At 42.2% G+C, this 26094-nt stretch overlaps 1 long non-coding RNA gene across 1 annotated transcript in view; it reads right to left on the minus strand.

The window, feature by feature from the left end:
- Positions 1-24805, minus strand: part of LOC138299878 (uncharacterized) — a 43041-nt gene extending 18236 nt beyond the window's left edge. Inside the window, exons 1-2 of the long non-coding RNA XR_011204843.1 lie at positions 24656-24805; positions 12444-12515 (exon numbers count right to left, since the gene is read on the minus strand). This is a non-coding gene — a long non-coding RNA (uncharacterized lncRNA). The remainder of the gene's footprint in view (positions 1-12443; positions 12516-24655) is intronic.
- Between the last annotated feature and the right edge of the window lie 1289 nt (positions 24806-26094).

The following is a 26094-nucleotide window of genomic DNA, read 5'->3' on the forward strand; positions in this document are numbered from 1 at the left end:
GTAAGGATTACCTTTACTCTGTGTATTATTTGGTCTCACCCCCAAATTATTGTGACCTATGGACGTATAGGCATCAGAATTAATTTTAGGCAATTTGCGCTCCTGATCTACTAATGGAACCTGTGCGAGGTGATGGTGAACTGCCAGTGCTGCTGCTTCCCCTTTTATGTTTCCTAAAATAATTGAGGATACTGTGGCAAAATAACCAATTAATTTTATTCACAAGTCAAGGGTCTTGGAAACCCTATATTCATTTTGAATCTGTTTTAACACATCTGGTAAAACAACAAAAGATGGTGTACCATGGGTTATGGTATATTTTGCAGCAAATACTCTATCCCATGTAGCACAGTAGTCAGTTGCAATTGAGGAAACCATTCCAAGGGGCAAGCTCGTTGTGAGAATTCTATGTTTATCTTGGGATCCTGTATGGGGAAACACTGCTTCAAGTTAGTTTGTGTTTTTGAGCGATCCAGAACAGAATTTCCCCCTGTCTGGTGGGTACTTTATCCATAATTGCATTAACTGGCACTGGGTTAATCCCAAAAGTAGCCAATTGTGGTTGGACAGCTTGATATAATCTCACTAAATGATTATATAAGGGACGTAAATCGTCCACTGCTGAGTTTTGTATGTTTGGCTATGGTAGCCATGGTTAGAACTGGCCATGTAGCCCTGTCATTACTGAAGGGACCCAATCTAATGTCTACAACGTGTGGTAGGATGGTTTGGAACTAATTGTCGGGTTTCTGATATGTTAAGGGTATTTCTAAGTGTTAGTATGCTCTGTATTGGCCTGATGGATTGGCCACTGTGTATATATGAAAGTATTTGTATTGGCATCTACTGCAAATGGACCCATGAGTAAAATACTTCAGTTTCTATACGCATTGTGTGCCACAACCACAAAGGTAACATCCCCACCCCCATTAGTTAGCCCATTTTTAAGTAATTGCTGTGTAACAGCATGTTTGCAATTGACAACTATATTAACTGGGTTTGCCATTTTTTGATGGAATTCAGAGAAGGAAAATACTAAAGTGGGGTATCCTTTTAAAGGTTCAAGCTTTAACCTACAGACAGATATATGTGTTTCCTATATTCTTGAGGAGGATATTATCCTTAACACAATGGACTTCTCTGTACTAGGAGAATAGGGCACCTTGGGCACACAAAAGAAAACTATTCTGGAGACCCGTTAAACGAGTACCTGACCTATATACGTGGGTGGCACCTTGTTATGTGGTTCTTACTAAGATAATAGATCTGGGTATTATGACAACAGAACTTCAGAATGTAGGCGGCTAAGGGCCTGATTTAGATATTGGTAGACGTGTTACTCAGTCACAACAGTGAGGGATATCCCGTCCGTCAAAATCTAAATTTAATAGATTTAATAAGATATAATGGGGTTTAGACTTCAGTGGATGGGATATCTGTCATCGTTGTGACGGAGTAAGACGTCTGTCAATATCTAAATCAGAGTACACAAGAAAGTACGGGGTTCTCTAAAGAGGGCGTCGCGGGTACCAGCGTAGCCCTAGGTTGTACGTGTTCCTATTTGGAAGGGTAATGTCAGTAAGTAACTGCAGAGTGCATGCGCGGGGAGAGACACCGGGGGGAGTTCCTTTTACGGACTATCCAGAAAAATTAAAAACACCTAAGCAGACACCTGTGAGGAGTGACAAATTTTGTCACTCCTCACAGGTGTCTGCTTAGGTGTTTTAAATTTTTTCACTAGATTAGCTGGATCCCGATCTTTCCAGAAACAAGTTTATTTACGCACTCCCTCCTGTTCCTTTAACAGTGAGGTTGAGTCCGCCCAGGTGGCACTGTCCTACCTGGGTGGGTCTAGGTGGTCAAATGATGAAGCATGACACTATATAGTGTGTGAGACCACCTAGTCCGTAAAAGGAACTCCCCCCGGTGTCTCTCCCCGTGCATGCACTCTGCAGTTACTTACTGACATTTCACTGACATTACCCTTCCAAATAGGAACACGTACAACCTAGGGCTACGCTGGTACCCGCGACGCCCTCTTTAGAGAACCCCGTACTTTCTTGTGTACTTTGAGTTATAGAAATAGGGAGCTAAGTACGGTGGGTTCCTCCATATTTGTCCCTCCTTCTCCCTCTTCCTCTCTCCATGTGTATTGATAGTTGAGCAGCTGTTTAGCTGCGACAGTCCGTTCTAGTGAGCAATTTTTGGCTCCTTCTTTCCAGGCTCACACGCCGACACTAAGGTTCTTTGTCTGTCTAGGTTAAAAAAAAAAAACCTTCCCCCCCCCCCCCACAATTTTACTCCTTTTCTCCCCCATCACTTTCCCACACCATTGTTCTTCCTTTCCCCAGTATGGCGGAAGGTCTCTCTTTCAGTGATGAGGATTTGACAGCCATTCTGTCAGCCCCTTCACTTCTTGGTGATACAACCCTCTCCAAGAGTTTGTCCCACCTGGGCGACTGGGACACACTAGTAGAACTAAAACGATCACATGTCAAAACTATTCTCCACGGAGCCGTTCTAACTGAATACCTCCGCAGCAATACAGCACCCAATGGGCTGTTAGTCACCAATGCCCCACGTATATTCCTTGAAGATCTGGAATTTAGAAAGGATTGGGCTTTAATAGCATGGAAGTGCACCAGAGATTGGCTCATCCTTATCATTAAAACAGCGACAAGGTTATCTGAGGCACTTCTAATTCAGATAAAAACGAGTGAGAATAACCTAAAATCAGGGTTGAGTATTCTCTCCTTTAAAAAGAAACTAGAGGAGGTAAACAAAAATATGAACGAGCATAAAGAATATCTCACCCAGCGAAAGATCTCTAAATTCCAGAAAGATCTCGACCGGTTCTCTCACGAGAGAATATACCCTTACACCAAATCCGACTACGTAGCAAAAACAAACAACATGTCTGACACTTCATCTGGCGGGAACACCAGCTCAGATAATGACAGCACATCATCAGACAATACACGGCAACGCCGTGGACGACGCGGGCAACGCCGGGGAAGGTGGAATCATCCACCAATGTTACCCCCGTGCCCCCCATACCATAACCAACAATGGGGTTGGCCTCCTCAATATGGACTCCCACCTCAATACCAGGCGCCCTTTTTCCAGCACCCTGCACAATGGTCATTTCCTGAGCCACCGCAGCCTTTTTTAGACAGAGGCAACGGGAGGGGAAAAGGGAAAAGGAAAGAGGTACACTGGAGGCCAAGAGAGGACGCCCCAGAGAATACGGCACAAAGGGAACCCGTCCCAGGGACAAGCAAAACACTATAACTAGCCTGATGGATAATCAAACAGATAACATTATCAATCTGAGCAACCGTGTTCTCAGTGAACTTGAAACTAGGGCACTGAACAAGGGCCTAAATTTTGTTCCCACACCTAAAATTGATTTATTTAAAACCCGAACAGAACTAGCAGGTCTGTTCCGTAAAATCCGCTTAAAGACTTTCTTTTTGGGCACACATTTCGAGGCTCCTGAACGAAACACAGGACTACGCCCCAAGTCCACTTTCTGTCCAACCACTGGACAGATGCCCCCCGAGGTCCTGGCCTTTGAGAAATCAGTATCCCTAAAGGTAAACGCACTTACCGGGACCACTAACAAAACATACCATATCATGAGTATGGATGAGCTCTCAGCTCTGAAAGGTCTAACATCTGACCCTACGATAATCATCAAACCAGCAGACAAAGGTGGAGCAACAGTAATTTCTCCACAAAAAATGTATAGAGATGAGTGCGAACGTCTATTGGGTAACACCCATCATTACAAACGCTTATCTCGAGACCCCACACCTGACATTCAAGATGAGATTTCTTTTCTCGTGATGAAAGGCATGGAGAATGACTGGATTACTCAACATGAAGCAGACTTCCTGGTACAGGCTAACCCTAGGATTCCCTATTTTTATGTTCTTCCTAAGGTGCATAAAGGGCAAATCCCCCCTCCAGGTAGACCTATAGTATCCGGTATTGGCTCGGTTTTAGAACCCCTCTCTCAATTCGTGGATTTCTTCCTTCAGCCACTGGTTAAAAGAATTCCAACTTACCTTAAAGATACTACGGTTGTGTTAGTTTTACTAGACTCTGTGTCTTTTGACAAAACTAGAGAATTGTTGGTCACCCTGGATGTGGAATCCCTTTACACCAACATTCCCCAGGAGGCCACTTTGCAGGTCATCAGCGATCTCTTGGAAGCCAATAGAGAAGAGTCATGTACGCCCCCTGACTTCATACTGGACCTGGCACATGTGGCTCTCACGAGGAACTATTTCAAGTTCGAGGATAACTTTTTCTTGCAAATACAAGGAACATCTATGGGCAGCACTTTCGCACCTAGCCTGGCATGCCTTTATGTCGATCACTTTGAGAGACAGGTGGTCAATCATGATGACAACCCGTTCCTCCAGCAGATTAAACTCTGGAAACGATATATAGATGATATCCTACTGGTCTGGACAGGAACTAGAGAGGAGGCTATGACTTTTGTAAATTGGTTGAATGCAGCCAATCCTTTCCTGAACTTCACCATGACCATAGGTGACAGCCGACTAGCATTTCTTGAATTACTCATCTATGAAAACAATGGGGCACTGGCCACAGAGGTTTATTATAAACCCACAGACCGGAACAACCTGCTTCAATTTCAGAGCTTCCACCCAAGGTCCCTGAAGGAGAACCTCCCTGTAGGTCAATTTCTACGTCTTCGACTGAATTGCTCCACCCTCACAGACTACCGTAAACACGCTGATAAACTGGCTATTAAGCTACAAACCAAAGACTATCCTACACATCTGGTGAAGAGAGCATACAAAAGAGCGCGCAATAATAACCGGGACCAACTATTGCAACCACGCGCTAGGACATCTGACACTGAACAAATAGTGTGTGTAACCTCTTTTAACCCGCTCTCCAACAAGATTCAGAAAATCATTAAAGAGGAGTGGAAAATCCTCACATCTGGGGGTTTACCTTTTCAGCAGCCACTACATGCCTTTAGGAGAGCCACAAACATACGGGACATGGTTGTCCACACAGGACCCAAAGAAAAAATCAATTCCCTCACCACACAGACCACACTATGGGGTCTTCCACCACCAACAGGACACTACCCATGTGGCAACTGTAGTGTCTGTCGTTTTACTCAAAAATCGACAACTATAGACCTAGACCTCAAAACCCCATGGGTACAAAAATCCCTAACCAACTGTAACAGCAAGAATGTGATCTACTTGATCAGATGTCCCTGTAACCTCAAATACGTGGGTATGACCTCGAGAAAGGTCGCCACGAGAATCTGTGAACATAGGAGTACGATCCGTTGTAAATGAGAAGCAACGAAATTGACTAACCACTTCCTTTTGAAAAAACATTCTGCAGATGACTTAAACTGGACGGTCATAGAGCAATTGCCTCCATCGACCTCTAATATGACACAGAGATTGCTCCAGACCGAACAACGTTGGGTCTGGAGATTACACACGGACACCGACGGTCTTAATGACGAGATCCCCTGGTTCACACTCAATAAATGAGTCCTTTTACAAATCTATGAGTCCTCCAATCCTTCCTCCTCTTCCCGTGCCTTCCTTGCTTTCCCCCACGCCCCTCTTTCCTTGACCCCAAGCTCTTGCTCTTCCCCCACCTGGTTTCACTTCCTTCCCCTTTTCTGTTTCCAATCCTTCGACTCCCCTGTTCCCCTGCTCTTCTCTCTCACCCCGTTTGTCTAACCCTCTACCTCGTCTCCTCTTCCCGCACTCCCTTTACCTTTGCTCTTTCCTTTCTTCTTCTTTACCATTATCTCCTTCCTCGTCCCCTGATACCACCACCCTACCCTTATTCCGCTCTCTAGATCTCTCTCATTCGTCTTTCTCCTCGCTCTCTCTTTATTAATTATAATAAAATAATTTCTCTATCCCCTTTCCTTCCCGCTGTTTCCTTCTTCTCCCCTCTTCCCCATACCTCGTACCACCCCTCCTTTGTTCCACTCTCTCTACCTCCCCACCCCCCTTGTTTTTTCACCCCCCACGTTCCTTTTACTTGCTCTCTCCAACCTTCTCTCTCTTATGATTTTCCTCTTTCGTTTCCCCTTCCTTCTTTCCTTTCTCTCTTTTTTCTCCCCCCACCCATCACTCTCTTTTGCCCTCCCCCATGCCCCCCTGTTCCCTTCCCGGTTGTCACCCCCTCCCTCCCCTCTCCTTCCCCCCTCCCTCTTCTGTCCCCCGCTTTTGCATTGTTCCCCCCCCCTCTCTGTTCCTGGCTCCTTCTCTCCTTCATTTCTTCCTTTCCTTCCTCGCACCGGGCCACGGGACCGCTGGGAACTACATTTCCCAGCGGCCCCGCACGGAGCGCAAGGCTTCCGGTTGTGACGCTCGGGCCGGAGACTTCCGGCCCGGGCCCCACCCGAGCACTCACACACATCCATGCCGGCGCCCCGGCTCAGCTGGGGCGACCGTGATGATGGCGACCACATCGAGGCTAGAAACGCACCAAAAAGGCCCACGCGGTGATTCACTGCACATAATCTCTAATTACCGCGCTAATAGGGCGCACCTGGAACATCAAGCAGCCTTAAAAAGACCGTTTTCCTTCAGCCACTTGTTCCAAGCGGTCCAAGGAGAGGACGGTATAGGCGCACGGCGAGCGCCCCCTTTGATGTAGTGAGGGACTGAATGGATCACAGGCAGCCCAGATAAGACTTCTCTTCTTCCTCTCCCCCCCCCCCCCCTTCCCTCTATTAATTTTACTTTCTATCTGTTTTTCGACTACTAATTGTAGCCATCCCTTGTTACTACTTTACTCATTATGCAGTATCTTTTTATTTAGTAATGACAGTGGGTTCCTAGTGGGAACCACGCCGCTAGTCCTGTTCTCCCCTGTTTTTGTACTGGTTACACCTGTTCCCTTCCCTTCCTCACTTTGTATTTGTGTCCATATCTTTCTGTGTCTCTCCTTAGTGTTTGACTATAAGGGGACACTCCCCCTCCTGGATACCAGAGGCTAGCAGCCTCTATGAAAGGGTAAGAGTTGTAATTCCCTGCAGTGGTAGGATTGTCCACATGTATAGTTAGATGTACCCACTTGGTCACTCTACGCATGAAAATTGCCTATTATGAACATATGTGTTATGTGCATGAATGCATCCCCTTGACACATGTGTAGTTGGTTGGTTTTTGCAGTGTCGTGTGCCACTATTGTTCTAATTGTTTGTTTATCCCCCATAGGCCGCCTCAAGGTAATTCCTTGGGTAAGGTAGACCTTTTACTTCACACTCTTTGACCTTCACATAGAGTAAATTTCCTCCAACGTGAGACGTAGGGACCCTAGGCCCTGACGAATGCCCCAAGACCTCTATTGGCTCACTTCTGAGGGCAGAAACATGTTGGCTATTAGTTAGGTGACCCTGTGAGTCCTTATCCTCACAGAGGTGTCCCAACCCCTGTTTTAACTACAACAATCAGACACCACCATTAAATTTGTCACTCCTCACAGGTGTCTGCTTAGGTGTTTCAAATTTTTTCACTAGATTAGCTGGATCCCGATCTTTCCAGAAACAAGTTTATTTACGCACTCCCTCCTGTTCCTTTAACAGTGAGGTTGAGTCCGCCCAGGAGGCACTGTCCTACCTGGGTGGGTCTAGGTGGTCAAATGATGAAGCATGACACTATATAGTGTGTGAGACCACCTAGTCCGTAAAAGGAACTCCCCCCGGTGTCTCTCCCCCCCGCATGCACTCTGCAGTTACTTACTGACATTTCACTGACATTACCCTTCCAAATAGGAACACGTACAACCTAGGGCTACGCTGGTACCCGCGACGCCCTCTTTAGAGAACCCCGTACTTTCTTGTGTACTTTGAGTTATAGAAATAGGGAGCTAAGTACGGTGGGTTCCTCCATATTTGTCCCTCCTTCTCCCTCTTCCTCTCTCCATGTGTATTGAATATCTAAATCAGACCTTAAGTCCATCCACACCACCAGAAACTGTCAGCTCAATTCCCGGCAAGCTTACAGTGCTTCACCCGAATCCCTAACTCTACCGGGGTAGATGGTGATTACAGCAACCTGAATGTGACACTGACTTCTCAGGTAAGTCGTGGAAACAGGTCTCACCCCTTCATCGGATTACTCATGCATGACCAGGCCAAAACACAAGAGATACAAGATACGTTTTCAATACATTTATTGAAACAAACATAATATTGCACAAAGAGAATAAGCTGCAATAATTAGGCAGATGAAACAAAGCAAAATAATCAGCATTATGGACATCGTAAAGACAATAAATAATCCAACCATGGTAAATGAGTTCTAGAGGTACCTACCTAACCCTTAGACTGTACTTAGAGCATTGTGGGTGTACCCTTCTGCCTAGCCCGATCTAAGGGAATAACTTTCGCCCCATACCTGGAGATAGTCAGGAGTCAGTTTGCAGTGTGGATGGCAATCCTCAGGAAGCTGGAAGATTAGCGCCAACAAAGCTGCATGTCAGATACAGCATTTGTCCCAGGATGTTCGTGGCTGGAAGGCCCCTCCGCCCCTTCCAGGTTATTGCATCACTTGTATGGTAAACCCACACATTGTACTAGAAGCACAATTCCGATGTAATGCTATATCTGGATGTTAGAAGTTGTCTTCTGACAGGGCAACACAAGAACCAGGATATTGTGTACATTTTCTTAGCCTTGAACAGAATGGCCTGATTACATGTCAAGAAAAAAGTAACTAAGCAAGTATGTTATACTACATATTCTTAGAAGAATATCAATGAAGGAAAGCATGTAAAATGTAATTGTTAAAAGCAATGCAGGTAAAAGTTTAAAAAAAAAAAAAAAAATGAAGCTAAAACGGCGGAACCAGTTCAGGTCCAAGAGGTTCTCACGACAATAGCAAAAGGAAAATAACTTACTACATAACAGTTTCAAATGGATGCAATCTGTTATGCTGTAAAATACTGGCAGACAGGTAAACAACAGACACTTCCAAAATAATTTATAGCAGCATTGGCAGGGCACAGGGACTGTTGCCTGTAATCACATCTGCTTGAAAAGTCCTACCTTCACCTCAGGCTCCAAATACAAAGATAACACTAAAGTAATTTTTAAGTAGTAACAAAAAAACACTGGAGGTGTGCAGATGTGCTCCTTGTGAAAAAGCAAAATGCAGTCACTCAAAGTTAAACTAACCAGTGGCTGAAGTAAGCTGATCCCTTGCCAGATGCTGTATGCTCTAGTGGGCGGAAGCAACATGTGAATGACACAACAACTGACCAGTTGATGAAGAGTGGTAGCTGAAAGCCCCTCCAAGTAAGTATATTATGCATAGAAGTTTAGTAAAATTGAAAGGTTTTGGCTAACGCCAGACCTAGAAAGGAGGGGGAAGTTTGAAACGGACGCTTGGGAGTTCATTGTATTCAGAAAGGTTAGGGATGAGTCTAAGAGAGGAAACTTTAAATTAATGTATGCACACATATATGCACATTACACTTGGTAAAGTGTTTTTGGCTGTAGAAAATCCCTCAATATAAATACCCAAATGTGCATAGAAGCAGCAATATTTACATGGTCTGCTGTGCAGATCTTTTGTGTGGTAAAGTATGGAACATTTTCATGATGTTTCTGAAAGTTCTAGTAACAGGCGTAAACCCTCTCTACATATGCAACTATGTGTACAGAGAATCGGCAGTTATGACGTGGTTGTTACTATGTAAATGTATCTGCTTATAACAGGAATCTTAGTTCAATGTACATATACGCACATATTACGCTAACTTCTTCTCTATACTGTGAAAAGCATAGTTTGTCATGTCTGAATATACTGTTGTGGTAAACTATTGTGTTGTGAGTATTGTGGTCATGTGGGGAAGAGCCTGATCTTGACTGATATAGAGCTAAGATGGTGGTCAGTGCACCTTTGTTTGGGGCTAACAAATTCCATAGTTTGGCTGCTTGAAGAGAGAAACATGTTCCAGTTTTTTGTAAAAAAATTTTTATATGAAAGAATTTTGAGGCGGGGAGACATTCCTGAGCATAAGCTTCTTTGTTGTATGTATTTTATGATTTTCTTCCTGTTGAAGAATGATTCTTGGCCATGTATTGCTTTGTGTGTGATACAAAACAGTTTGAAGGTGGATTGTCTGGCAATTGGTAACCATTGTAGGGTCCTCAGTGCTGGGAAAACGAGCTTGTTGGTTTGCATGTAGGAGAAGTATAGTGGCAGCGTTCTGAATTCTCTGTAATCTTTTCGTAGTTAATTAAGGTGAACTGTAATACAGACCATTCGCATAAACTAGTTTTGATAGGGAAAGCGAGATGGTAGCTTGAACCTTGTGGGGGGAATCCTAGGTGTGAGAAGATGTGTTGCAGGTTTTTATTGTGATAAAGCTTGATTTGGCTACCCTATCCACTAGAGCATTAATTGGCAGCTTGATGTCTATGGTAATACTGAGGATTCTTATCACCTTAGATATTTTTGGTGGTGCTCCGAAATTGTCAGTCCAGGTCCAGAGAGGGTCATAGGTTTTCCAGTTGGAAATGTGAAGTTGAAGAGAGTGATCAGATCTGGTAATGATCTCAAATAGATGAAGAAAAGCACAGGTGAGATGATTGAGCCTTGAGAGACTCCTGCTGTAATGATGTATGATGTAGATGAGAAGGGAGGGGTATGTATGATATTTGTTCTATTGTGTAGGTTTGAAGTGAATCAAGTGAGGGCTGTCCCCTTTATTCCAGATTCATCAAGTCTTTGGATTAGCATGCCATGATGCAGTGCGTCAAAGGCTGACAAAAGATTTCAGAGAAGGACAGCAACCCTGTTCTAGTCTACTGTGTTTTTATGATACTCCCAAGTAGATATTAGGGCTGATTCAGTGCCTGTTCCTGGACTGAATCCAGTTTGAAAGTCAGAAAGTATGGAATGGTCTTCAATGAATTGCGCCATCTGAGCAAAGCTGTTTGCACAGGAATGGTCTGTTTACCATGGATCTGTAGGTGTCCAGGTCTTGATTGTCCAGGTTAGGTTTTTAAAAACAAAATTAAGGGTGTTGATGAGTTTTATGACTCAGAACACTCCTGAATTTGACAGTAGAATGTTTTTGAAGATTTCAGGTGGACAAGGTTCTTAGTTGACATTTTCACCTAACTAGAATATCCCTTTAACCTTTGTTTTGTCAGTAAAGACACAAACACCTGCCCACAGAGTCTGAGCCCTATCCAGAGGTAGCTTATTTGGCTTGAGGGCATGGTGTTGAGGCCTACTGATGAGACCACTGTTAGGGTGAGCAGACTTGATATGGACTAGATTTCTCCAGTGATAAGTTTGCTGGAGGTAAATATGGCAAACTTGCAGGTGGGTGCAGAGTGCTGCAAACAGATATTACAAGACTCTACAAAGGAAGCTGGATCTTCATTGGGAAGCTGAAATGGCATGGGCTAGTGCTGATGAGCAGAAACATTCTGTGGGGCCTCTGTTGCAGGTGGAGGGAAGCATGTTACAGCTGCAGGTGTGCTTGCAAAATGTCCAATGCTTGCTTTCTCTTGCAGTGAGGGTCACTAGGTTGTATGACTCAAGGAACGACAGCTGCTTTAAATGCAGTGCACACATAGCTCAGTGTCTGGCATGAAATAGGTGCTTTGGGGGAGTCATGTCTGTAATGGGAGAATAAAAGCTTAGCAAGCTTAGTGGTGGAAACACTCGGTTGCCAGCCATCCAGCATCAAGTCATGGTGAGTGTTTAGTGCTGCAGGGGGCATAGCGGCTGACAAAAGGACCAGCTTATCAGCCAGTTGTGCAGACAGACTTACCTTACTCAAAATGAAGCATAATACTCCATAATATTGCACATGCACCACTTTCAGTGGAAGATGTGACACATGCTGTGTAGTAGGATGTCACTATTATCTGATTGCTGACGAGCAAAACAACATTGTACCCAGCAATGTCAGTTGGCTCCAGTGTGTGTAATGTACATTTAGATGAGGATTATAGCTTGGGAATTTATTATGTTCATGTATGATATGTTTATATCAGACAGATGCTTCCCTACCAACACCTTTCCCAAGAACCCCCTTAGAGGGGCACTCAACAACACCTTTCCGCAGACATTCTTGAAAAAGACATCCGCCAACACCTACCACTGGCACCCTTGAGAGATACATCCACCAGAACTTGTAGCAAGACATCAAGAAAGAGGCAGAGAGAAGAAAAAGAGATAAGAGGGCCAAAGACAGAGAAAGGGAACATGATAGTGATTAAAAGAAAGGGGAGAACACCCGGAAGAGGGATGAAAAGAAGTAAAACAAAGGAACATATAGGTGGGAGAGGGAAAGAAAATACTCCATTTGCTACCCTGCAACATCTCATGTGCACATAAGACAAAATAGGGAGTAATACTAACATGCCAAGCCCCACCTCATGATCTACTCACCTCTGTCACCCGACTCATCTTCTGAACACAACAGAAGAGAAATAGTCCTCCATGTTTCTTTCTCATCCTGTGCTGCTGAGAACAAAACAACCATTAAAATATAGTCACAGGGGAGAAACAAAGCACACGACCACACAGACCCATCTTTGGAGCAACCATCGATAAAGCCCAAATGGAGTGGAAAATATGTGGACCACGCGATACATTGAAAGGTTTGAGAGGCCCAAACATAACCATTTCCTTGCCCCCCATCTAAGAGATCTGCCGGTCTGGCGAATATGTGAAAATGTGTAGAAAGGAGTCCAATATTGCTTCCCCTAGCAATGGTTCTGAAAAAGACAGTTTCTCCCATTATTAGTGATGTATGATGGAAAGTCAGGGCGCCCAACCACTGCTGCACACAGCTATATGTGTGCAGCAAAAGTCTGACCACGCCTTGTAGCCAGCCTTGGCTGGCAAAGGTGAAGGCCATGTGCGGCAAACTTTGGTCGCCTACAGAGAAATGGCCAGGCTTTGCAGCCAAACCAACTTTGCACAGCTAAAGGATGTGTGCAGCAGGGGCTCTCCCAAAGGGTTGGGTACAGTACTTATTTCTGAAGCTAACATCCGCTGCACACAACCAAAAGCAAAGTATTAGAACTACTAGATGTTGTCAGCAATTCTGTTATTTGAGATGTCATCCGTGATGTCATTTAACATATCATGAGTGATGTCTTATGTGAGGTCATCAGTGCGTGACGTGACGTGAGTTGTGATGAATTTCAGTGATTTTAGGAAACCCCACATAAATTTGTTGAGCAACTCGAGGATCCTTGATGTTCAACCAGTGTAAACATTTAAAGCCCTTTTGAAGTCTGTAAGAACACATAACACATACAAATTAGGAAAAGTTTTAGAAGTTGTCTAGGCCTAGTATTTTGTACATGAAGGGTATCATTCCAGTACAAAACCTATGCTAGACCCTTGCACTAAGATGCAAACGTGTGTGCATGTCACCCGGCAGCTGAAATCCGCGCCGGCGCTAGGGAAAGGGGAGGAGAGAGCCATATCTCTGCAGATATGGGGCTCTCCTGATCCCACCTTCTTGTACAACACAGCACAGATTGTTTGGCCGCTGAGTTGCTGGGAAGGATGGCAAATCTGCCCCTTAGTCTCTTGAATGGAAGTCAGAAATCATCAGCGAGGTAGCAGGCTGTGGCAAAAGGGGGCTCCATGTCGTATGGTAGCCTCTGTAGGAGGTCTCAGTAAAGTCAATTACTTTTTGCAGGAAAGCTCCGAGCAGGAGAAATTAGAATTTCACACCCAGAGAAGGTCCTTCAGCAGCTGGATACTTTTCATGCATTCACCTAGTGAAGATTTCCACCTTCAGATTTAGTCACTTTTTTGTAGCTCATGGCAACCTGTGTTTCTACTGAAGATGTGATTCCAATTTCAGGCCACCTTGAATACATGTCTATTAAAACTAATACATACTTGTCAGTGTTGGAATATCGAATAGGCCCCAAAATGTCTAAAGAAACTTTCTGCCAAAGTTCATTTCCATAGGTTGAATTTTACACATCAAGGTCTTATCAGCTCTGGAACACTCCACACACTCTCTAACACTCCGCTCAATTTGGACGTCCATTCCCGGCCACCAATATGTGAGTGTTAATCTCTCTTTAGTTTTAGAGCCAGTATGACTTTTGTGTGCTATTGATATAAGTTCTTTCCTTAGTTTCTCTGGAGGAACAAGTTTAGTCCCTCTCAATAATAGACCTCCCTGAGAGGACAGCTCATCTTTGACCCTCCAGAAGCCACATAAGTGTTGATCTTGCTTCTCAGCGCCAACCCATCCATATTTGATTTTGTTAAGAGCTTCCTGCATAACTACATCACTACGTAGCTCAGTCATCCACTCACTTTCTCTAATTATGCCTTCCCTAATCATCAAAACATCAAATTCATCAAATCTTCTGACAAGATGATCCGCAGAATCTGAAACTTCATTCACAAGTCTAGAAAAGCAATCCGCAATTAGATTCTGAGCATCGGGTACATATTGTACTTCAAAACAAAATTCTTGTAAAGATACTACCCATTTCCTAATCCTTCCTGAAATAGCATCTGGCCCTTTTTTTTCAAAAAATTCTTTCAAGGGTTTGTGGTCAGTTCTCACAAAGAATATGCTACCCAAAACAAATTTCCTTAGTTTGTTCACAGCCCAAAATACAGCTAGTGCCTCCTTCTCGATCACAGAATAATTTAATGCTTCACCTCTTAAACACCTCGAGATGAAGAGTATTGTTTTCTCCACACCGTTGTGAATTTGTAGTAAAACAGCACCAAGACCTTTGGCACTAGTATCAGACATAACAATAGTTTGTTGGCCTGGTTCAAAGCTGCACACTTCAGGTTGTGCTTCACATTCCTAAATTAATCTTCACATGCTTTGTCCCATCGAAAGGTAACTAATTTTTTTACCAACCCTCTAATGGCTTTGGTCTTTTCTGCGAAGTTGTCCACAAACTTATTATAAAACTCAGCCATCCCTAAAAACTTCGTCACTTCTTCTTTTGAGGCTGGGCTCGCAAGGTTATCAATTGTGCTAACTAAGTTTTTCTTCGGCTCAATACCATGAGAGATCTTGTGACCCAAATAATCAATTTCATCAAGATTGAATTTACATTTTTCTGCTTTCAATGTTAAACCACTTTCCCTTAGCCTCTGAAGCACTTGCCGAACTCTTGTATTATGCTCAGTTACATCTTGGTATATTTTGATGCCTTTGAATTCCTTCAAGAACTCTCTCCATGGCACGTTGGAATACAGCGGCCGCAGAGACCAAACCAAAAGGCATCCAGATAAACTTGTAAGTGCCAAAGGGTGTTATGAAAGCTGTCAAGTCTTGAGAATCTTTGTGTAACTTAATCTGGTGGTAAGCAGAGGTCAAGTCAATGGATGAAAAACATTTTACATCACTAAGGAGAGCTAACATTTCGTTAATGTTGGGCAAGGGATAATGATCTATTATCACACATTTATTCAGCTCTCTCAAGTCAACACACAATCTCGGCTCACCATTAGCTTTTACCGCCATCACAACTGGAGCCAACCACTCAGTGGCCTCTACCCTCTCAATTATTCCATCTTGTTCCATCTTCTTCCAGCCTTTCTAATTCCGCTCTCATTTTCTCCTCCACCATCAAGGGAACACCTGCACAAACGCGCCGTTCGCCGTCCACATCCAGGTCGTCAAGCAGCAGCAACTCCTGCAACTGTGCCAGACTCAACTCGCACAACTAATAGGTTCACCTCCATATCCTTAAGGAGAAATGTCTGGTCTGAACAATTTCAGGGGATTTCAAATGTTTTTTAAAAATACTCATAATGTGATCTTCGCACCTGAATCGAACATCATAGTGACATCTACTCCTTCAATGCGTACAACCTCCACCGGGCCACTCCTTCCATTTTTTATTTGTAAAACAAATTCTTTTGGAGAAGCATCATCGTCCAACGTTATTTCCTGAACACCCTTTTTTTAATTCGAATTTTTGCAACATGAGGCAACATGCCCCTTCTTACCACAGGCTTTGCAAAAAAACTTTCCAACCTACACAACCTTTAAAATTAGCATAGGATTCTTTTACCTTGTCAATGTTGCAGCCCAACATGAATTGATCCCTCAACCACTCATCTTTACTGCTACCAAAACCACACGTTGAAGCTAATTTCCTAAGTATTGTAATGTATTCTTCTACAGATTCCCCTGACCTTTGAAATCTTTTCCCAAAATGATACCTCTCTAAAACTGTGGAAATTTTCGGCAAGTAGTGCAAATCAAGTTTTTTTTATACAGATTTCAAAATCATTGAGATCACTAGTATCTTCAACTGTAAGTTCAGGTAGATTTTCAAAGACTTCTTGTCCTTCAGGTCCTAAACAGTGCAATAGAAGAGACATGTTCCGTTCTGCACTTAAGGAGGTTCCACAAACTATAGCATAGTGCGCAAAAACACTTTTCCATTTCTTCCAAGGGATTTGTGGTTCTCCAGGAGAAGACAAAAAAAAAACGGCAGACAGGTAACATTCTGCATGTTGTATGATACTGTAGAAGTGTAACAAGTTGAAACACACTGAAGAGAAAATTTGTGCTTGATTAGTTGAAATTTCTTGTGCCTGCCGCTATAACTGTTGAGGAGATGTTTTCCACCGTAATGCACGCAATAAAGAAAGACATCCTTGAAGCTTCTTCCACCTTAATGTACACAATAAAGAGATGTATGAAGCTTAATAGGTGTATTGTAAAAACACTGCAAAGTAAGATGGCTGCCGCAGAGAAACAATTCTTATATTTGCTACTATGCACAATGAAACTCAAGATGGCTGCCAGAAACTTCCATGGGTGTGTTTTCCAATGTGAAGATGAGGCTTGACACGCGCTGTACTGTGCGTGTGTAGAAGCTTAAAAAAACCCATAGAAGATGCAGAGTTTCTGCGTAACAAAGAGAGTGGAAGAGGTCGGGGCTCGCTTTCTCTCGCTCCGGAGTGAGCTGTCGTAGCCCTATATCGATCCTGTAAATCAGCGCATGCCTGGCCGGTAAGGTGCAGCGTGAGTTTAAAGGTGTTAAATGAGCGGCGCCGGTGAGCGCGGCAGTGCGCGATACTTAAACAGCGTGTGCTCAGCCAGTTTGATGCGGCGCCCGGTGCACAATCAGCGCGTGCTCTGCCGGACAGAAACTACGCGTGCCGAAACCGAAGCCCAGCCCACCAATAATGTACACCAGGTTTTACAAAAATAAACCGGCTGGAGAAACTGTAGCGTGACGAGAAAAACACAGCAACCAAAAGTCAACTGAAGTCGCACTATACCAGATAGGGTAGTTGAGGTGTTCGGGTTACGACTCCACCAGAAGTTTCACCATCCTCGTCGAAGGTGAAAAGATAGTAGGACACAGCTTCTTCAAATGGGAACAATGGTTTTAATTTTTATAAGTTTCTGGTATGATAAACACCTCAGCCTACAGACGAGTCTCTCCTCAGCCTCCTGCTGCCTCTCTTCACTCAAACTGTCGCTGTCACCTCAGAGACTCTCACATTCTAATGAATACATTCTAAACCTAGAATGCCACACCCTGCTAAAGTGTGGAACACGGCTTCGTATTCCTCAATCAATGCATCCTCTTTTTCAGCTCAGGAATAAAACTTAAACTTTTCCATTACTGTATTGATTTTCCTTCTAAACCGAATACTCATTTTCTTGATGGTTTGGTCAAACACATATATATTCCCAGCACCATCTAAAGGGGGGAGATTATTAAATTCTTTCAAATGTGCTCCTCCTAAACAGTGTTTTAATAAAGAAAGTTTCCTTTGTGCTGAACAATCTCCACCTTCAAGTACTTCAAAGTAAGCCAAAAACATAGGGAACCATAATTCCCACTTCATTTTAGGTTCACCCTTAAATTGTAGGAAATGGGGTGGAGCTGCTATGTTAGCCATTATAAAGAAACTAATATGGACACATAGAAAGACAAATAAGGCTTAGAATAACTTGAATTAACAGTACCCTAGTGTTTAATAAATAACACAGGATTTCTTGAATTACCCAAGTACAATCATCTTATAAATGCCATAACTAATATACATTAGGTGCAATGTACAAAAGAAAACCTGTAGATGGCATATGAGTTTAACATATACATGGAAGATCCCAAAATTAAGTGGTTGAACAGAAACTGTGAGGATGAGCAAGAAAATATAAATCTACCACAGTAGAAGCTGTGCGAATCAGCGACAATAAGAACACTGATCCGCTTTTGACTTTGGGCTGGACGAATCAGCATAGCTTATAGAATTATACAATTTCAGACCTCAGTTCAGCGAGGAAAATGAATTGACGGTAATAGAAGCTGTGCGAATCAGCGACAATGACAGCACTGATCCACTTTTGAGCTGTGAGAATCAGTGTACCATAATAGCACAGTGCAACACTAAAGTTCTCACGAAGACAAACTGCCTAGTGTAACGTTGTGCGGATCAGCAGGAACGGGAGATGTACCGTACACTTTGCTGCCAGCGGAATAATAATTATACTCAAAATATTGCTGCGGATTTATCACGCGGCAATAGTCACGTTGAATTTAAAACTTGCGGTTCAGCGCTATTAAGAGGTTTACCACACACTTTGCTACCAAACGGAATAACGATAATGCCCTCAAGATGACCGTTGCCCTTCTGAGGCAATAGTCAGGTTCCAAGTTGCATCAATGCAGCCAGCGTGTTCTAGTTTTCCTTGCACAAATGTCAGATACTAACCTCTATGATCCAACCCACTGCCAGTTTGCATACTTAGAGTTGAAAGATATACAGACACCAAACAGGAACTGAGTCCGGGGCTGGAAAACACTGTTAGTTTTATGAAGTGAAAAACGCTAGATGACTTAAACTGGAACAACACTGAAAATAGGTGAACGCTGCTCTACTGTCCATCCTTTTTGCCAATTTGTGTGAGAAAGTGCACAAAGTGGTGGGTATCTCTTTGAGTATTTATTTCCGTAGAGCAGCCTAACAACCACCTGCTTCAGTTTCCAAAATCCCAACTGCTAACTGTCCATTCATTGAATCCTGCACTCCCCACATTCCAGACATGACATCACACTGTAGTGATATGTGTGTTTTGACCACTGACTTCTTGTGGCACCACTTTGCACCTGGCTTAGCTGTCCACTGTCACATTAGTGGTCACCAGTTACAGACTCCATTCTGTATTCAACTTAGCCTTAGCTTCACTGCCACATTAAAAGCTGCAAGTGATTTTCCACGTTTTACAATGTGCATTCTGTCTTGTTTTCGTACTTTTTCCCACCAAGGGCTTTGGCCAATAAGAATGTACTCAGACGGCAGGGAACGGCCTTGTTTGGATTATCACCTTGGGATTGTGGACACATCCTGACGTGTTATTTTCATAGCTAGCCAAAAGCATTTTTTTGAATAACTAAACTTCTGCAGGGAGAGGGAAGTCTGGAATTTTCCTGTCTTGTTTGTTTAAAGTATAAGAGGCCGAGGCCAGATGGACCGGGGACAGAGCAGATCTCAGGCACATCCAGAACACTAGTGTGTGTTATCCTTCCCATGAGGATAATTGATCTCTCTCTCCTCGATCAATTCTGGGATCTTGATGCTGATAAGAGAGAGATGAAGGAGTTTTGCCCTTGCCTCATGGTGATGCATACTTTTTAATTCATTATTTGCTTTGCATTATAATATATATACATATATTTGCTGTGTATATTGCAGTGGAGAATCATTTGTGTATGCTTTCATTTCATTGCTGTGACCATTTTTAAACGTGTGCTTTCAACATGCTAATCTCCTTTTAGGAACCTTGCGTAATGAAATAATAAATGTCTTCTTTGGACTAAGAAGTGCATGCCAGAGCTTTTTGTCAGTGCATGAGTGTTTCAGCTCAGTCATTAGTGAGGCAAAACATTTTGGCGTAGATTGGACAGTCTGAAAGGGAGGTTGGAGGTTAAAAGTGTACGATTTAAAAGTGAAAATATGTTTTTATTCAGAGAGTTAAAGGAAGCACTGTAAACCAGGTCTGAAATCCATGTGAAATTAAAATGCCTTATGATGTTTTGGCAAATGTGTTTTCTTCTTTATCAGGACTTTCTAAGTTTTGGGATGGGTGCTTGGATAAAACAAAATTATTGAATGTTTTTACATGTTAGAAAAGGTGCTTTTTGAACGGAATGATGTCCCTTTTGTTCTTGATAGGAGGGTTTGGATACTTTTGTCTGCTTACAGAAAAATGCATGAGAGATGTAAGCAGTTAGAATATGAAAAAAAGACATTACAGGAACAAGTTCATACAAAAAATACTGTAATTATGCAGAATGAGTTATTACAAGATAAAGCTGAAATCTACCAAGCCGTCACAGGGAAATCTGATTTTTCACATTCCAGTAATGAGGAGGTTAATAAAGGTGGGGGCCAGTGTGAGCTACATGAACAAAACGTAGTTCATGCAAAGCCAATATTTAGCCGACAAAATACAGAGTAGCCCACAGTTTTTGGCAGGAGTTGAAATGCATTCTTTAAAAGATTACACCCAGCAAGAAGTTAAATATGTTAACAATATATTCATGGAGCCTTTGCAGAGTAAAATGTGGATAATTCATTCAGACAGGACACAGGGACTATTGCAAAATGTGCAGTTCCTAGGAATTCAGTGGAATCCAGGACATAGAGAGATGTTGTTACAGGTAAAACAGACCATTTTGGAGTTTGCACCTTCTCGCACTAAACAAGAGACACAGCGTTTCATGAGATTGTTTGATTTTTGGAGACAGCATGACCCTCATCTGAGTGAAATCTGTACAAAGTGACAAGAAGAAAACATGAGTTTGAATTGGGTGAAGAGCAGCAGTGTACTTTTAATTTGGCAAATGAAATAATTCAACAGGCTTTAGACTTGTGGACAGTGCAGGAAGGCGGCATTGTGTTGCACATAACTTTCCTGGGACAATATGTAGATGGGAGCAGGTGGCAAAAGCAGAGAACAGGAGTGTCCCTGGGGTTTTGGACTAAAAAATTATCTGATGGTACTTTGAAAAACTGGAGTGAACATTTAACAGATTCTGAATAACAGACCATTACAAAATGTTGAAACTCTCCTGATACAAGCACATGTGGCCACCAATACCATTGTGTACTGGGAAATAAAACCTAGAACTTCACCTTACAGAGCCACACCAGAATCTGCAGGTCTTGACCTACTTGCTTAAACAATTGCCCAACTTGTTATAAGTCAGGTGTATGGAGGATTGGTGAGGAAGGGGTCTTCCCCAGCCCTTCTGACAGTGCAAGGACAGGGAGGTTTTGGTTCAAGTGACAAAAACCCTGGTGCTAAGGTGTGCACGGAATCCCCAAATGGCCCTCCAGAATATGCAGAAATTATAGCCAAGGGCCCCTAATAATGTTCTGCTGCTCATAAAACAAGGAAAGGAAAAAGGGGAGCACATTTCAGATGACAAATGTTATGTGCAAGAAAGATCATACTTGTTTCTTTTACAAATCATACTACGACTTGCCTCTGACCATGAGTGTGCTGTGTGGTCTCTCTTCGGGTATGTGCGAGTGGGGTCGGGGGAGGGACAGCACCCCCAACCTGAACCTGATTGATCAACCACGTTGCGCAACACCCCTGCTGCTTTTGAAGTGCAAAGACATATGGATCCATTTGGCACTAATTGTGCTTTACAGATCAAAGTTCTGCATGGGAACAATGCAGGGTACCATGGATGTCCTATTAACCTGTTTGATTGCAATTCTAATGGAACAAACCACATGGCTTGTTATCACCTGATGACTGTTGCCAGTCACATTAAGCATGTTTTAGTTACCAGTTGGCTGACTATTTCAGTATGGGAACCTCACTTTTACTTACATTCCAACAAACATTACAGGTAGACCGTGTACATTCACATGATTAGGACTCATGATGTTTCCATCTAATTCTCTATACCAACTTGTTATCCAAGAGACACTATTCAATCAGTTATTATCCCAAACGGAATAAGTAAGCTTCAGTCTTTTTATTGTAGGTGTGCCTGGTTTAACTGTTTATAAGATCAATATGTTAATCCCACTTCCATTGCTTTATAGTGATTGCTTTTGTCATTTTATTATGTTGCTGTGTACAATGCATACCTGATTTGCTTGTAATTGTTTTAAACAATTTTTTTTTTTTAAAAGACAAAAGTTGATTTTAAACCTGCAGACTACACAAATCATTGGTAAAAGGGCGGAATGTAGTGATATGTGTGTTTTGACCACTGACTTTGTGTTGTACCACTTTGCACCTGGCTTAGCTGTCCACCATCACATTAGTGGTCACCAGTTACAGACTCCATTTTGTATTCAGCTTAGCCTCAGCTTCACTGCCACATTAAAAGCTGCAAGTGATTTTCCACATTTTACAATGTGCATTCTGTCTTGTTTTCGTACTTTTTCCCCTCCAAGGGCTTTGGTTGATAAGAATGTACTCAGACGGCAGGGAACGGCCCTGTTTTGGATTATCACCTTGGGATTGTGGCCACATCCCGACATGTTATTTTCAAAGCTAGCTGAAAGCAATCAGCATTTTATTTTAATAACTAAACTTCTGCTGGAAAAGGGAAGTCTGGAATTTTCCTGTCTTGTTTGTTTAAAGTATAAGAGGCCGAAACCAGATGGACTGGGGACGGAGCAGATCTCAGGCACATCCAGGACGCTGGAGTGTGTCATCCTTCCTGTGACGATAATTGATCTCTCTGTCTCCTCGATCGATTCTGGGGTCTGGCGATTTGATGCTGATAGGAGAGAGATGAAGGAGTTTTGACCTTGCCTCATGGTGATGCATACTTTAAAAAAAATTATTTGCTTTGCATTATAATAGAGATACATATATTTGCTGTGTATATTGCAGTGGAGAATCATTCGTATTTGTTTTCTTTTAATTGATGTGACCATTTTTAAAAGTGTGCTTTCAACATGCTAATCTCCTTTTCGGAACCTTGCGTAGTGAAATAATTCCTCTTTGGACTAAGAAGTTCATTCCAGAGAGTTTGTCAGTGCATGAGTGTTTCAGCTCAGTCATTAGTGAAGCAAAACACACATTAAGCAGAATACTACACTTACCTTGTGCTTAATAAAGTATTAGTCTAGTTTATACACTTGATGGATGCAGACAGGCACATGTGTTTGAGAAACTTTCAACATAATGTAACATGGGGGACGCAACAGGCATCTGCTTGTCAAATGCAACAGATTGAAATACTGTAGAAGAACATACATTTTACATTAGCTGCAAGTGCTGTGAAATTAAACACAAAAACCTACAGATGGTCTTGTTTTCTCACTGTGGACTTTACAAACTCCATGAATCTATAAGAATCCTAGAGATCTTATTTCACCAACTTGGTACCTACGGATAAGTCGAGGAAAGCATCACAAATCAAATCTACAAGAAATCTGGCAGATGCTTGATACATCCATCTCAGATTCCTCATTGCAAATGTTATGTAGATTAGGAGGGTACAAAGTTATAGGGAGATCATACAGTACTATTATTCAAATTCCCATAGGAATTTTACTCTCCGATATAGGAAAAATGAATGCATACAATTACAACAAAGTTGTCAGGAAAATAGAACTTCACGGAGAAAAGGTCCTTTTTTGTTTTAATATTATTCACTAGTTGGAGATGTTTGCATTATAGAAATGTGCCAGGCAGGCTTTGAAGGGTTAATATATTGTTGCACTGTGTTAATCTGTAAATGCTCTGTGAATCCATGTCCAATGACACCTCTGCACTTTGGGGCTGCAGGACCAGGTACAACTCTTTTTAGTAATGCACTGTAGAAATGGCTTAGGGTTTCTGTCATAACACAGTTGGACACTTACTCGTAGCACACTAGTACTACTACTATGTATGCAAGCCTGCTCCTCCTTTGCAGGCCATTTCAAGGTCAGATCATAACAAACAATGTAGTGTGAATTGACGTGTTTTACATTATTTGATGGTAAGAATGCATCTAACATTAGCATATTGATGTACACAGGTTATGTCAGATCATTATAAAGTTATGATGGAACGTCCCATATCATATAAGCCACGGTTCAAAAGGCCCATCAAGTGACCACTTGGCAGGAAATGTCCTTCGTCCCAGAGTATCATCAAAAATACTGCCAGAATATCTTGACAGAAACTGCCAGACTGTTATGATGCCATAGCTGCCTGTTCTACGCTGATACTGTGCCAAGTCCAGAAGGAGAGGAGCTGATGCTGATGCATATTTTCCTTTCAAGAGACCACTCTCTCCTGGCTACAACATCTTCCTGTAAACAGTTATGTAGTGCGATGACTCTCTCTAAGAAACTCTAGTTTTATGCTACTTGATGTTCTCATAGCATAGTGCATAGAAGTAGGTTGCAAGGTGTTAGATGATATTTCAACTATTTTATAAATGTTCATATTGTTTTGATTCTTAGCGACATGCTTTATTGCTGTTTTAATAATATTCTGCTGGGTTATTTCATATGTGCTGAGCAACAGGGTGAGCTTGTTGAAATAAACACTTTTTAAACATAAAGTGTCTTTTCTTAGTTCATTACTTGTGATGGGTAATTTGAAAACCCAATTTCGTTCTTTACAATATCACACACATCTATAGAGGCTATCATACCTGAATTCCACTGCAGGGATATCATGGACTGCCGAAGAATGTTCACACCTTGACCCATTGAAGTTCAATCTCCAATAACTATGTTAGAGTGCATAGACTCCCGGGGAAAGGGTAAGGGATAGAGAAGACAGCAGCCAATAATGAATTCAATGGTCAATACCTAAACAAGAAGATAAACACTCATTACTATTTATGCATGTCTTTAGTGCTCATATATGCCTAGAGTGCAACCCATGTATGGGTTAGCACACTATTTCATGCCTAACTCCCTCTCTCTCTAATGATGTGTCTATAGAGGTTTATATCTAGAAAACAAAATGTATTAGAAATCATAAACTCTGAATATCAGAATGACAACATATCCATCAAAGCATGTTTGCAAGAATTCTTGAGTATGGTTACCTGGTGATTAGAAAATAATCTATTCTCATGACATTTCTTTTGTGTTCACATTGATTGCAGTACTGTTAATTCACATTCTGCTATAGTTTTCTTCCTTCTAATGAAATAGGACCAAATGCCGATCTTTTAAGTTTATTGAATTAATTCTTAGAACAGTTCTGCTTTTGGTCACTAGATGGCAAGGTTGAGCCTTCCTGAACCCAAATAGAATGCACTCGAGTTGAAAACACTTAGGTCCATATTTATATTTTTTTACCGCCGCATTTGCGCCGCTTTTTGATGCAAAAGCGTTGCAAACTTACAAAATACAATTGAAGTTTGCGCTGCTTTTGCGTCAAAAAATGACGCAAATGCGGTGTAAAACAAGTATAAATATGGGCCTTACTGAATTCCAATCTCTTTAAATCATGGAAAAATACAAGGAATCTTAGCTTCAGCAAACTGCATCAATCCTTTAACTACTCAGCAACACTTCCTGAGTTCCAGTTTCTTTAAATCAGACAAGACAAACATAAAAGGATATCCCTAAAGAACTGGAGCAGTCCATACATGAGTATCAGAAAAACAAAACCTGTTTTCTTCCAGAGAAGCAGTCAGGAATCCTTGAAGCAAATATAAGAAAAGGCAGAGATTACAACATCCTACTTCAGCAGCTGGCAATGCCACAACAGTTGGGAAGCACAGATCTCTGTTCCAACTCTGTTTAAATAGTGACTACAACGTAACAGGTGACTGCCGACTGAACCACTAAACCACAGATTCAAAGGTACACTCAACATGTCTGCCACGCATGTGTAGAAGTTCAATTATACTTAATCCTTTCTTGTTTCCTGGCTGTATACAGCAGTAATCGGAGGAATACACTGCCAAGAAACATATGTTATGTCAACAACTATCTATAATTCCACCCTTTCTCTTCCAGTCTCGGATTGTAAGTAAGGGTCTATTTCACATATAACCATACATAATATTTCTGAGTCCTGACATTACCACTTTGTCACTGAATCCCTGTTTAGGGGCTGTTAGTAACCTAGAAA

The sequence above is a fragment of the Pleurodeles waltl genome, chromosome 6, assembly GCF_031143425.1.
Source record: "Pleurodeles waltl isolate 20211129_DDA chromosome 6, aPleWal1.hap1.20221129, whole genome shotgun sequence".
In the NCBI taxonomy this organism is placed as follows: domain Eukaryota; kingdom Metazoa; phylum Chordata; class Amphibia; order Caudata; family Salamandridae; genus Pleurodeles; species Pleurodeles waltl.